This window comes from Echinops telfairi, unplaced genomic scaffold, assembly GCF_000313985.2.
Source record: "Echinops telfairi isolate 266 unplaced genomic scaffold, ASM31398v2 ScPeMD7_5592;HRSCAF=6446, whole genome shotgun sequence".
NCBI lineage: Eukaryota > Metazoa > Chordata > Mammalia > Afrosoricida > Tenrecidae > Echinops > Echinops telfairi.
The window spans coordinates 8,171,890-8,184,674 of record NW_022109491.1 but is presented as its reverse complement, the minus strand read 5'-3'; the positions used below and the strand labels follow the sequence as shown (position 1 = coordinate 8,184,674).

At 47.5% G+C, this 12,785-nt stretch overlaps 2 pseudogenes; one reads left to right on the top strand and one right to left on the bottom strand.

The window, feature by feature from the left end:
- Positions 1-1,265: 1,265 nt before the first annotated feature.
- LOC123522299 lies at positions 1,266-3,236 on the bottom strand (annotated as a pseudogene).
- A 6,160-nt stretch (positions 3,237-9,396) lies between these two features.
- LOC123522300 lies at positions 9,397-11,437 on the top strand (annotated as a pseudogene).
- Positions 11,438-12,785: the final 1,348 nt, after the last annotated feature.

Here is a 12,785-nt window from a genome sequence, read left to right as displayed (position 1 = left end):
GGTTCGGTGCTCTGTGGTGCCTTTATAATGAAAAGGTGCATTTCTTTCCCTCCTGGGAAGCATAAAATTCCAATTTTGAAACCATTTCATCTCAAATTCAGTGATTTTTGCAAGGTGAAGGGGAACATTAGACGAGGTGTAGGAATTCTTATCTACTGGAACTTTGTACAGCAACTCAGGATTGTGGGCAGGTGGGGGAGGGCCGGTCTAACATCCTGGGCCCTGTGGGAGGAAGTTCAACTATGTAGCTGCTTGATCCTTTCCACAATGTTTTTCTTCCCTCCCTATTGAAAGTTGGAATTCTTCAAACTAGTGCATCTCAAAAGCCTGAGGTGTGAGAGCAATCAAGAGTGCCATTGAGCCCACCCCACCATCGGTGCAGGTGGCTGACACAGTAGCATGGACGCAGTAAACCATACATGACTGCTGTGGGATAAGCACTGCTGGTGGGAGGTTTCTGTGACAGTCTTAGAGTATATCATTAATTCGTCCTGACATAGATGCTGGGTCTGGGGATCAGAGGCAGAACAGAGGGTTGGTGGGAATGCCGTATATGCATCTGGCATGTAGATTTGCTCCTGGCTTGTCAGCTTGGCTTGCTCAGAGGACTTCTAGTTCAACATCTTAGCCACAGGGATTGTTGAAATACTGAAAATTTCCTCCCTGAATAATGAGGAATAGACAGCTCATCTTTGTGTAGTGCCAAGTCAGAGTACCCTTAAAATTAATTCTCAAGCGGGGAAGACTGTGCCCCCTTTTTCTGCTCTAGCACACACAGGTCATTCGTCTCCAGTCCCAGTGTTGTTGCTGTGGGGTTTTTTTACGGTTTACATTGAAACGACTTCTTCCCCTGATCGAGAGACAGATGTGGTTCAGGGGTGAAGCCCGAAGAGTTGGGGGTCTCATAGGCTTCAGTTTGAATGACTGCTCCACCCCCCGACTCTAGCCTGGGGGAACTGGGTACTGCGCTTCATGTTTCTTTCCCTCTTGTGAAAAACAAGCATGATATTGACATGCATCAGCTCCTTGTAGCCTGACAGCTACCCTGATGGTAAAGGACCCACCGAGTGAGTTCTGACGAGTCAGAGCTGTGGTGGAGGGCAGTGCGAGGGAAAGCCCTCTGGAGGACCTCCTGGGGACAGGTCCTCCACCCGAGCATGTGAAGTGCTGGGGAATACCTGCAAAGCTTATCACAGGTCTTGCTGCTGGACCCACTGGTTCAGCCTGTATTACCTATTTTCAATCGAAAGGTGTAATTTATAGGAGACAGATACAAAAAATACGTTAATATGATACATCATTCACAGTCCCACCCACTTTAAGTATTTTGATTTGCTTCTTTCCCCATTATCAAAGTTGTAATTCTGTATATGAATGAGGGGAGGGAGGTCAAAAATTTGGAGGGAAATTTAATTTTCTGTAGGTTTTGAATTGTCCTGAAGCAATTTCATATGTTTGTGTATTAGAAAACACCAATACTTGGTGAACATGGCTTTTCAGTGAGTGCATGGTTTATCATTTGGATCGCATAAATTTGTCATCATTGTTGTTTTATTATGTTATAAATGTTTAAATGAGCATCCTTATACAGTAATCTTGGACGACTTTTCTGATTTGCCAGCGGGTGGAGTCAGGATTGGGTGCTGTTGACATCAGTGCAGCTGCCCGCAGTTTGCTCAGCTGTGGCTTTGTGAAGGCAGTCAGAGGTCTTCCTGGGCCTCCGGGTGGAATTCCTGCGTTAAATTACCTCACAGAAAGGTGCCAATTTATATACATGGCCCACAGGAGGTATTTTCTTTTTGTTTTTGCCAGCATACCGATGATAGCATTTCCTTTTTTAGCTTGTGGGGCAAATCGGTTGTCATTTAACCAACAACATTACATGCACGTGACATGTTTCTAGGGTTTGGTGACAGAGCAGTAAGTTTCTACACAGGCCCTCCCTCCACAAGCAGCAACTCTGAACTAGACTTCAGTTGCTCATGGTTCCGTCCTTATTCTTTGCCAGGTTGACTTAATACATGAATCTCAAAATGCCAGTTCACTCCTTCCTATGGGAAATAGCGAAGTGGAGGGTGAGCAGAAATCATGGGAATGATTGTGAGCATGATGCAGGACCAGACTTGGGTTAGTTAGACATTAGACCTAACTCAGTAGCCACGTACTATTTTTTAAATTCTTATCAATTAATGGTTCCCTTTATCTTTAAATAATCATCTTCACTTTTGTCCCATTAGCTGGTCTGTTGACTGCTCAGTATTGAGGAGGAGGGTGCCACTCCTCCACTCTCCCCCTTGTCCGCTCTGCCTTCACTGATGCTGGGCAAGCATCTGTTCTTTCTGAGCTCTTCTACCGCTGGCCAGCAACAGACAGAACCCGCCTGGGTGGGTTGCTTGCTGTGGGCCGGGCAGTGTGCAGAGTGCTATCGAGTGATTGCTTTTCTCTGGCCGTACCACTTCACAACAGGCTGACCCCTCTGCCCTTTGTGCAAATACCGACTTTCTTGTGTAGTTTTCTCAAGTCTGATTGCTGTTATTTTTCTCAACTAGAAGTCATCCCCTCTGTTAACAGCGCTACCTGGGTTTATTTGTACAACGAACAGCACAAGAAGCCACCAGCACCATGCAGGCAGCAGCCGGGACTCACACCGGTCCCTCTCGCCCTCACGCAGAGAACTCTGCTTTGTGGGAGCCTGCGTGCCTTTGGGAGCTTGAGCTGGAGTCGTGGCCTTGGCTGGAGCGTCACCTTGCTTTGTGCCTGGGCCTTGGGCCGGCAGAGCCTCAGCAATACATGCCCGAGCCCGCTTGCCAAGCTTGGGGTGGGCAATGTAGACCAGTCAGCTGAGCTTGCGGTCGACGCCCATTGGGATCTTGGCCTTGACCTCTGTGGGCTTCACGAGATCCTTGATGGCCTCAGCGCGAGCAGCCGCAGCCTTGGCGTTGTTGGCCTGCATTTTCTTCAGGCCCTTGTGCTTCTTGGCGAAGCGCATGTTCCTCAGGAACTTGGGGTCCACCCCCTTAAGAGATTCGTATCGCTGTGACTGGGGCTTTTTGATGCCGTTGTGCCATTTCGGGGATTGGTTGTGTGTGGTGTGGTTCTTGGACTTGGCCATGCTGCACCGACGCCTCAGCTCCCGGAGCGCCAGGGACCGGAAAACGAAGTCATCTTTCTTTTGTGGACCATGAGGCTAGCTAATTATCAAATCTTTCTGGGTAGCATTAATTCTTCATAGCACTTTCTGAGGTCGCTGGTTTCTGTGGACCATGAGAAGGGCTCTGGCCCCTACCGCAGCTTATGCCAACCAGAATTACTCCTGCTGTTAGCTCATCTGTGACAGCTTACCGCTCACTGTGAAGTGCTTACAAACTCACAAGTACAAGGGGGCTTCAAACCCCACTGCCTCCTAATTCCATTTTTATAAGAACAATTTGAAGCCCCCTTAATACATCCTCTCCACGGAACCTGATCCCCAAACTGCCCAAAGAGCATAGACCCAGTCTCCATGTCTTTGGGCTTCGGCAGCAGGTCTGTAGTCAGGCATTTCTGGAAGGTGCAGAACTCATCGGCTAGATGGCAGGCAGTAAGCAGTGGGCCAGGCAGCCCCACTCCAAGTGGCCAAAATGTAGTAATGATTGCTAAGCACCTTGCAAGTTTCAAAAATAAACACACTACTTAATGCTTTTGCTTCTGTGACAGTCCCTTATCCCACTTCAGAGGGAGCCAGTTGAAAATGGGGTCGGCTGCCCGCCCTCCCTTATACAGCCTGAGCAACGCGATCTTCTGTTCCTTTTCGTAAAAGCTGAGTACTTGCTCCATGACCCGCTTCTTGCTGGAATGTCCTTTGTTTCAGAAACTAGGCATCCCAGGTTCAGCCTGTAAGGAAAGAGGTGACCTCAGGCCCCGCAAGGGAGCACCCTGGGTCCTTGGAAGGACTCATCAGTTTCCATCGCTTCTCTGCTGTGCTGAGGAGCCCACTCACCCCCACCTGTCACCATGCTGGGCTGGATGCACCACCGTAGTAAAGGCATTTCTTCTAAAGTGCCAAAGCATAAGAAAGCATTTACCTGTCTGGGTTTCATATTGGTTGGTGTTGAGGTGAAGGTGAGGTGTGAAAGCACTGTATACAAAAACGGGAGCAGTGGCTGTGAAAGAGTTGGAGACTACTTCCTCCCTGCTGGTAAACAGGGCTGGCTCCTGCTCCTCACAGGAAGTCAGCACTTACGAGTCTGAGGATCTTGGGAAGTTGGGGTTCTGCTTCCAGCACCAGCTGAGAAAACATGTATTGAGAGTCCCACAGAGTCTGCACCTGGAGCCAATAGGGTCAACAGAAGAACTCCTCTGAAGCTGCAAGAGCCACCCCTGCTGTGACTTGTCTCAGCTCAACCTCAGGGTGGGACCTTGAGTCTGCTGTGTACCACCCAGTGGTCAGCCTGTGTGTTGTGTAGAATGGCACCCTCCCGTTTTCCTTAGATGCTGTGCTTCAATGGAATGGAACTCAGAATAAGACTCTGGAGAGTTGCCCTTTCAGGAACTGCTAATAAATGCCCCAAAGGCACTGGGCTCCAGGAGCCTTGCGTCACTGAAGCCAGCTCCCTAAATTAAGTGCCCTGAGCCACCTAACACCTGAAGCCATTTTCCTACCCAAATTACTTGATCTGTGGGCAGGGAAGACCACTCTGGCTGACTAAATGCACTTATCACTGTTGTCTTCTGGGGCTCAGATCTCGGGGTCCAGATGACTTGCCTTACTCCTAGTTCTTGCTAGTAACGGGATCCTGCCCTTCTTATAGGACTTTAGATCCAGGAGGGTGGTAAACAATCCAGTGAATTCTATTAATAGTTAGGGTGAATCTGATTCGTGGTTTACCCCACATTACCAGCTAGGCTCATGCAGGAAAGTGGTTTGGTGGTTGGTGAGTAGACTGGCTATCAAGAACCCCATTAAATCATTCACTGCCCCTGTAGCCAGGGTTACTACAGAAACCTTCTCCAAGTCAGTGGGGATCCCAAGGCCCCAGCCAGGTAAATATCTCACCCTCTGTTTTGACCCTCCCACGGTATATACCTTACCCATTCTGAGTGTCCCAATGAACTGACTTCTGCCATGGGCATATGTAGACCCCGATTGGGGCTTCTGGACAAGGTCTCATCAAAGCTATGTGGCTATAGATTCAAGACAATTTGCAGTCTAACTTGTAGATGGATTTCCTAACGGCAAATCCTAGCTTCCTTGTGGAGGACTGCATTGGGCAACCACATGTCAGGCATCCCCTAGATGTGAAGGTTCTAAAGAAGATCCTCTGAGCCAACCAGGTGACAGGTTGGGGAACCACTGACTGAGTAAGGCGGCAGCAAAATTCTGATGAGCTTGGAAACCAGTGTATAAAGCTTGGTGGCCATAAACTGGCTCTGGTCATGTTCAGGAGAATGTGAAATTAGCTTCACAAGGAGTGGGACAAAGGTCACCTGTGGCAGGGCTCAGGCTGGGGAAAAGCTGCCCCCTAACACCCAACTGCCTGGGGATTCAGTTCCCTAGGGAGACCACAGAACACCTGGTCGGTTCACTTGTGCCTTAAATTTTTCCTGGTTATGTCCTGTGCCAGACAGTGCCCTGGGGATACAGCCTTCAGAGAGCTAGCTGTAGCCTGGAGGAAACCAGATGAAAATGGTGCTTCCAAGCAGAGATGAGTGTCTGGGAAGAAAACCAAGGCCACAGGGAAAGCAGCCAAGGGCAGCCGCAGAGTGCCATGGCCCCACTGAGGAGCTAACCCTGGAGATGGGAATTTTGAGGGCCAGCCAGCTAAGGGGAAGCCTAAGGTAGGAAAGGTGAGGCTGCTGGTGGGGCTGCAGCCCCTAGGCGCAGAGCATCCAAGGGTACCACGCCCACACTGCAAGGGCTGCAAACTGCTAGACATGGTTGAGGTCCAGGTAAGACAATTTGGTAACAAACATAAAGGTAACAAACAGGGTTAGTATATTTTGTAGAGGAACAAAGTCCCTCTGCGTAGACTTTGCAAAAAAAAAGCTTCTGGCACAAATTTTGCCCCTTCCAAAGCCCATTGGCTTTCAGGTAAAGTGCCCCTGCCCGCTGAAAAAGACCAGCTCTGGCTAGTTCCCTTCCAGAACCCCACCCAGGTTGCACACCTAAGGTGTGTCTCCCACTCCCACTCCCACCTCTGATGAAAAGAACCTGGGGGTTTGCTCCGAAAACCAGGCCCTCCCCCCAAAAGATCAAGAACTGCTCGCTTGAGAAGGATCCCCAAGCACTGAGATTCAGTGTGAATCTGGGGCCAGTGCGGAGGGGAGAGAGAGTATTCCGCATCACCCCACCGTGTTCAGGGCTGCCAGCAATGTCTGCACAGAATGACAAGTCATACTGACAGTATGTTTCTATGTGTACGCACACTTCTGTAACGCATTACTTAATCAGAGAAAACATTGCATGTTAGCAAAAGCTGGTGTGTTTTGTGTACTAAGCATTTGAAATGACACTCAGATAAGCCATTTACTTTCACTTCTTTATTTTATATTATTTTGGAGATAAGGTGGTTTTCCCCAATTTGTAAGTGAGGAAACAGAAGCGGAATAGCTTGTTGGAGGGGTCGCTGCTAGGCATTCTGGCTCATGCTGCTGCTCTTCCCCACCCCCACTTCTCGTTCCTCCTCTGCCAAAGATGTCCCTGGCTGTCTTAAGAGATGGTTTCACCATCTGTCATTAGCTGCCGTCCTTGGGATAAATTGTTACATGGCCTGCATGTTCCCAGACCTCGTGACCTTGTTCCTGAGTCACTTTATTCATACTGCCCCTGAAATCATTAACTGGGTTTGGGAGGGGCAAAGCATTCCCAGTTTATGATTTTAAGGCAGGGTGATTCCACCCCCAGCACACACATCCAAGGGATCAAGTGCAGTTGGCTATCCGTAGGGCCCTGAGGACAGTGCCCAAGCCTGCAGATTCCTAGTGACTACCCCTCCCAGGCAGGGATCTATTTGGCCTACTGTTCAGAGCCACCAGAGAGACCCACCCACCCCAACTCCTCCAGGAAGAAGATACACCGAAAAAACAAAGGACTTCTAAATCTGAGAACCACAGGTCCTCCCCTTTGGGAGGCTTGGAAAGCAGCTGTAGCAAATGCGCACACAGCCCTTGTGATTTAAGCAGTCAACCAAAAAGGTCAGTAGTTCAAACCCATCAGCCACTGCATGGGTGGGAGACAGTTCTACCCAGTCCTGTAGAGTCACTTAAAAACAGGTTTTGGGGTGGTTTTGAGCGAATACCCAATTTTAAAGGCAGATGATAACTACAAGCTCACTTTAGTAAACACACTTGGAAGCGTTTACCAATGAACATGCACGCATGCCCAGCCAGGCTGAGAGGAGCCCCCACCCCCAGCACAAGAGCTTCAGATGGGCCTCCAGATGCAGGGGTCATAGCCCTCAGACCAGGCTGCCCAGCTCTGCAGTGCAGTCACATGAAAGCGCTGGGGCAGGACCTGGGGCCTTTTCTGTTTTAGAAAGACAAGCCTATCACTGTTACTGTCCCACCCTTTAGGCCCCCAAATTCATGTCCTTCCCACAAGCAAAACATTCACCTTGTCACATCATCCCCCAAATACTTAACCCTTTCCAGAATCAACTCTAGTCCAGCATCTCACCTAAATTCACAAATTAGTGATGTGAGATGTCCAACCCACAAAATCTAGAGTAGAAAGGATCTGCTTCAAAGTACGACAGTGAGCTGGGCATAAAGTGGACATTACAACACAAAATGGGAGGACTTGGAGGGAAAGGGGGCGGTGCCAATTAAGCCCCAAACCTAGCAGGACCAATAATCTTCTTAAGCCTTGAAAATAGTTCTGTTTTAAAGGCCCGTCATCTGGGCCACAATCCTGCCCTCCAGGCAACTGGACACTGGTTATCCTCTCTGGATTCTGGGTGTCAGACCCATCGATGGCCACCACCAACCCTTCAGCTCTGACTGGCCCTATTCTAGTCTGCCAGCACAGTGACCCCAGCCTCTGCCCTGTGCAGCCTTAATCCTTGTTGGGTTCAATTCTCACTGCCATGCAATCAGTGCCAGCCCATAGTGACCTTGTAGGTAGGACAGGTGCCCCTGTGGATTTCTGGGAACTGCTAACTCTCCTGCCGCTTCTTCCTCCCACAGCAGCTGGTTTCAAGCTGCTGACCCTTTAGTTAGCAGCCCAATGCACAGCCCACGCCACCAGGGCTCTTCAGTATGGGCAGTTGCACTGTTCTCCTGGCCCTTGCCCCATGGTTCCAGTACCAAGATGGCATCACCCTCACTTCTTTGAAACCCAGGTGGTAGCCTCACGCTTTGAGAACAAAAAATGTACAACCCTGGCCCCATGCTCCTTCCAATAAATCTACTGGTCTACAAAATGTAACCCAGTAGCTCCACTGGCTCATTACCTGCTGTAGAACTCCAGAGAGCGGGCAGGGTCCCTTCATTTCACCCTACAGGAATTCCACTGAGATGGTTAACTAGATCCCCCTAGCAAATGGTCGTATAGCCATACCTGAGAGTCGTGCCCCCCCCACCAGGACAAACAAATTTGACAATAGACATTTTCAGCTCTTAAATTCAGGGTGGTTTTGTTCTGCACAACTAATTGATCGAGAAACCACTCTGTGACTCACGGTGGTTGTTTAGGAGTCTCCTTGGCTCCTACCCAAGTTCACCACTTAAAACCTCTATGCTCCAGGAGAACTCAAGTTCTTTCCCACCTTCTAACAAGCCCCCGCCCTCCAGGGCGCAGGGACGTGCTCACCCTTCCTCGGAAAGCTTCACCAGAAACGGCTTTACAGCCACATCTTGAGCCACATTCTGTCCTGTTTTAGCAGCTGTCCCCACAGGGCTTACTGCTTCCTGACCTGTATCACAGTTGCCCTGATGTACATTATTAAACTAATCGTCTTTTTAAGGCAATCGAGACTCTTTACTATTGAGTGCATCAAAATTCCCCCAGCCTCTGCATAATTCCGAAAGCAGTTTTAGAGCAGCACCCACCCCTACTCTGATACACCTAAGTCTTGGTCACCTAATGCTAGTATAGCAAAAGGATATTACAAGTTTGTATCTTTTAGATTAAAAAAAATTTAATTCTCTGAGAGAGGCGATGCCAGGAGGGTGGAGGGAAGGTGGGGTGGAAAGGGGGAACTGATTACAAGGATCTACATATAACCTCCTCCCTGGGGGATAGACAACCGAAAAGTGGGTAAACGGAGACATCGGACAGTGTAAGACATGACAAAATAATTTATAAATTATCAAGGGTTCATGAGGGGGGAAAATGAGCTGATATCAAGGGCTCAAGCAGAAAGCAAATGTTTTGAGAATGATGATGGCAACAAATATGCTTGACACAACGGGTGCATGCATGGATTGTGATAAAAGTTGTACGAGCCCCCAATAAAATGAGTAAGAAAATTTTTTAATTCTCTGTTCAGAAAGTCAGGGCATGGCACTACAGGGAGACTTGTCTAATATACCTTCCAGTAGCTACCAGCAATCCGTGACATTCCCGGCCATGTGTCTGTCTTCCTATACATCTTTTCCCTGAGTTATTGCTGTGATCTTATATCTCAGAAGTGATTAGCTTTAAGACCCACCCTCAAGATATGGCATAATTAAAAAGTAACAAAACACTATTTCCAAACTTGATCACATGCACAAAATCTGAGGATCAGGACTTCAAAACATGCATTCAATCCAAAACAGGAATTGTTAGTAGCTTCTTTTTCAAACATTCTAAGCTCCTCTTAAATGGATTTTTTTAAAGGTTAAGCTTATATGTATAAATTGTTGAAATATAAAATTGATGATCTGCTCAGTAAACCTTCACCTAAATCAAAATAGTTACACGTAGGTTACTAAATACATAATAAACTGTACTAATTTCCTAACATACATCATTTTCACTATTAAATTGGACCGCCACTAAATTAGAAAATCTGATTCGAACATGGTGCTTAAAAATAGATTTATGGCCACTCGCTCAGCTACGCAGTTCCCTCAGCGGTTGCCGCCGTAGGAGACGGTTGGAAGGGCCGTGGTGGGGAGCGCTACGTGAGGCAAGGGACAGCTCCCCTCTCACGAATGCACCCCGTAGGCACCAGAACCCCCTCTTACTGTCTCCCGACAGGGTATCTGAAATAACAGGGGCATTTAAATCAGACGGTATTGAGATGGATTGGGTTGTGAAACATAATGGTCCAAATGACGCTCGTGATGGCACAGTACGACTTCGTGGACTGCCATTTGGTTGCAACAAAGAGGAAAGAGTTCAGTTCTTTCAAGGGTTGGAAAACGTGCCAAATGGGTAACATTGACGATGGGCTGCTAGGGGAGAAACAGGGGAGGCCTTCGTGCCCTTTGCTTTATATCGAGATCTTCAGAAGTAGCAGATGACCCACCAATAAGATTGCTGGGACGGCGACCAGACCATACAATAGACCAATAGGAGGGAGAGGGTTATTATGGAGCTGGGCGGGGAAGTTAGGGAGGTTTTGATGACTATGGTGGCTATGGAAATGATGGCTTTGATGGCAGAATGAGAGGGGGAAGAGGTATGGGAGGGCATGGTTATGGTGGAGCTGGTGATGCCAGTTCAGGTTTTCATGGTGGTCATTTTGTGCATATGAGACGGTAGCCTTTTTGTGCAACTGAAAATGACATTGCTAATTTCTTCTCACCACTAAACCCTATACGAGTTCATATTGCTATTGGAGCTGATGGCAGAACAGGAGAAGCAGATGTAGAGTTTGTGACACATGAAGATGCAGTAGCTGCCGTGTCCAAAGATAAAAATAACATGCACCATTGATACATTGAACTCTTCTCTAATTCTACTCCTGGAGGTAGCTCTGGAATGAAAGGTTCTGGAATGGGAGGCTATGACAGGGATGGAATGGGTAGTCAGGGAGGATATGGATCTGTTGGAACAATGGGAAGGGGGCACAATTTCCGTGGAGAACACGGCACTCCTGATGGCTTGGGTGGTTATGGCTGTCGTGGTGGGGACAGTGGCAGGTACTATGAGGCAAGGCGGCCTGAGTGGAGGTGGATGGCACGGAAGGGACTGAGTTGTAACCCAACAACCTAAGTCCTGGCAAAAGCATCTGGTCTACTAGACTTTCTTACAGATTTCATTTCTTTTGTATTTTAAGAACTTTATGACTGAAGGCATGTGTTTTCAAAGATATTATTTGGTAAAGCAAAAGACTGATGAGAAAATGTTTTCTGTAGGTTTTATTTGTTGCATACTTTGACTTAAATAAATTTTTATGTTCAAACAAAAAAAATAGATTTACATGATAAGAAACTGGTCAACCGTTCCTTATCAATACTGTTATCGATAGTGTTGATGATAATTTAGTAAACCCTTTCAGAAAAGTTAAGGAAATGCCAACAGACCACATTAGACAGATTATTATTATTTTTTTTTTTTTTTAAGAGAAAGCCAGCCAGGTCCTAGTGAAAAAAGGCAAAGGGAAAAAACTTCTGAAAAGCAGCTACCCGTTGATTTTATGGAAGGGGATCCCCTTCCAAACAAAGTCTCTCTCTCCACACCTCCTCTCCACATGCATGTCCACAGATCCAGATCCTCATCAGTCTCACGGTACACTGTAGTTGTTAAAAACGTTTTAAATTGTGTTTCTTATTTGTTATATTATTGAACTCTGAACTTATTTACCTTCTGTGTAACGTTTTGTATAAAGAGGCAAGGTCAGAGTAAAAACTTCTTGGTCAAGAACGGATTAATCCGTTTTCAGGTATTTCTTATTGGAAAAGTGTATTCAGAACTCGACTGCATCACATCTTGATGCTCCTCCTAGAACAGATGCGCACGAGGTCCAGGTTCTACTGCCCTGTATGCACACGGGCATCCGAAGTCCTTCGAGAAGTGGAATTCTCCCACCAACCTGGAAGCCCTCTCCTACGAGCACACACACAGCTTACAGAGGCACGTGGAGTAGAATCGGCAGTTCTCAGAGAATGGCTCCACTGCTTTCATGAAAATCCCCACTTACAGAGTGTTTCCTTAAAAATCTAGTTAACATTATTTCTTGTTCCAAACCAGTAATACTTAAAAGTACTTAAGCAAATCTGTTAATAGATTTAGAAATTCCAAGTTTTATCTTCACATGATTCCAAGACAGCCATTTAAGCCCTTCCACCAGAGGTGCTGACAGGTGGGAACTTTTGGAGTTTGCTTACATACAAAAAGCCAAGTCCTGAGGAGTCAGGACTTCAGTACAAGTGCTGGTCAGAACCCAGTACGCACACGGTAGCCTCCACCCAACAAACAGCATGATGCTTGCCTGGGGCCAGCCACTTCCTTGTCCTGTGATCACACCAGGCCTGGGCGTCCCCCCACCCCCGCCCCCACATCTACATCCTGAGAGAGCACCCACTGGGCACTGACCCTGCACCACTAGTAATTCAGCTCTGAACTACAGCAGGAACCTTAGGTGCATGCCTCTGGCCGAAGAGGACCTTAAAAAACCAGCTATAGCATAAGGGCTTACACTGAAAATTTATGCGGTCTAGAAGTAATATTAAAATACTCCAGGAGAGCATGAAACAGGAGCAAACTCTTAAAAACGGTGTATACTCACGGGGATACAATCATACTCATTAATCTCCCAGATGAGACTTGAAAAACTAGTGACTGCACTGCTTACTACTTAAAAACTGACCAGGTCACTGTGGCCACCCACCGCCCTCAGCTTCCCTCCAAAGGACTGTGTCTTTCAGGATCAAAT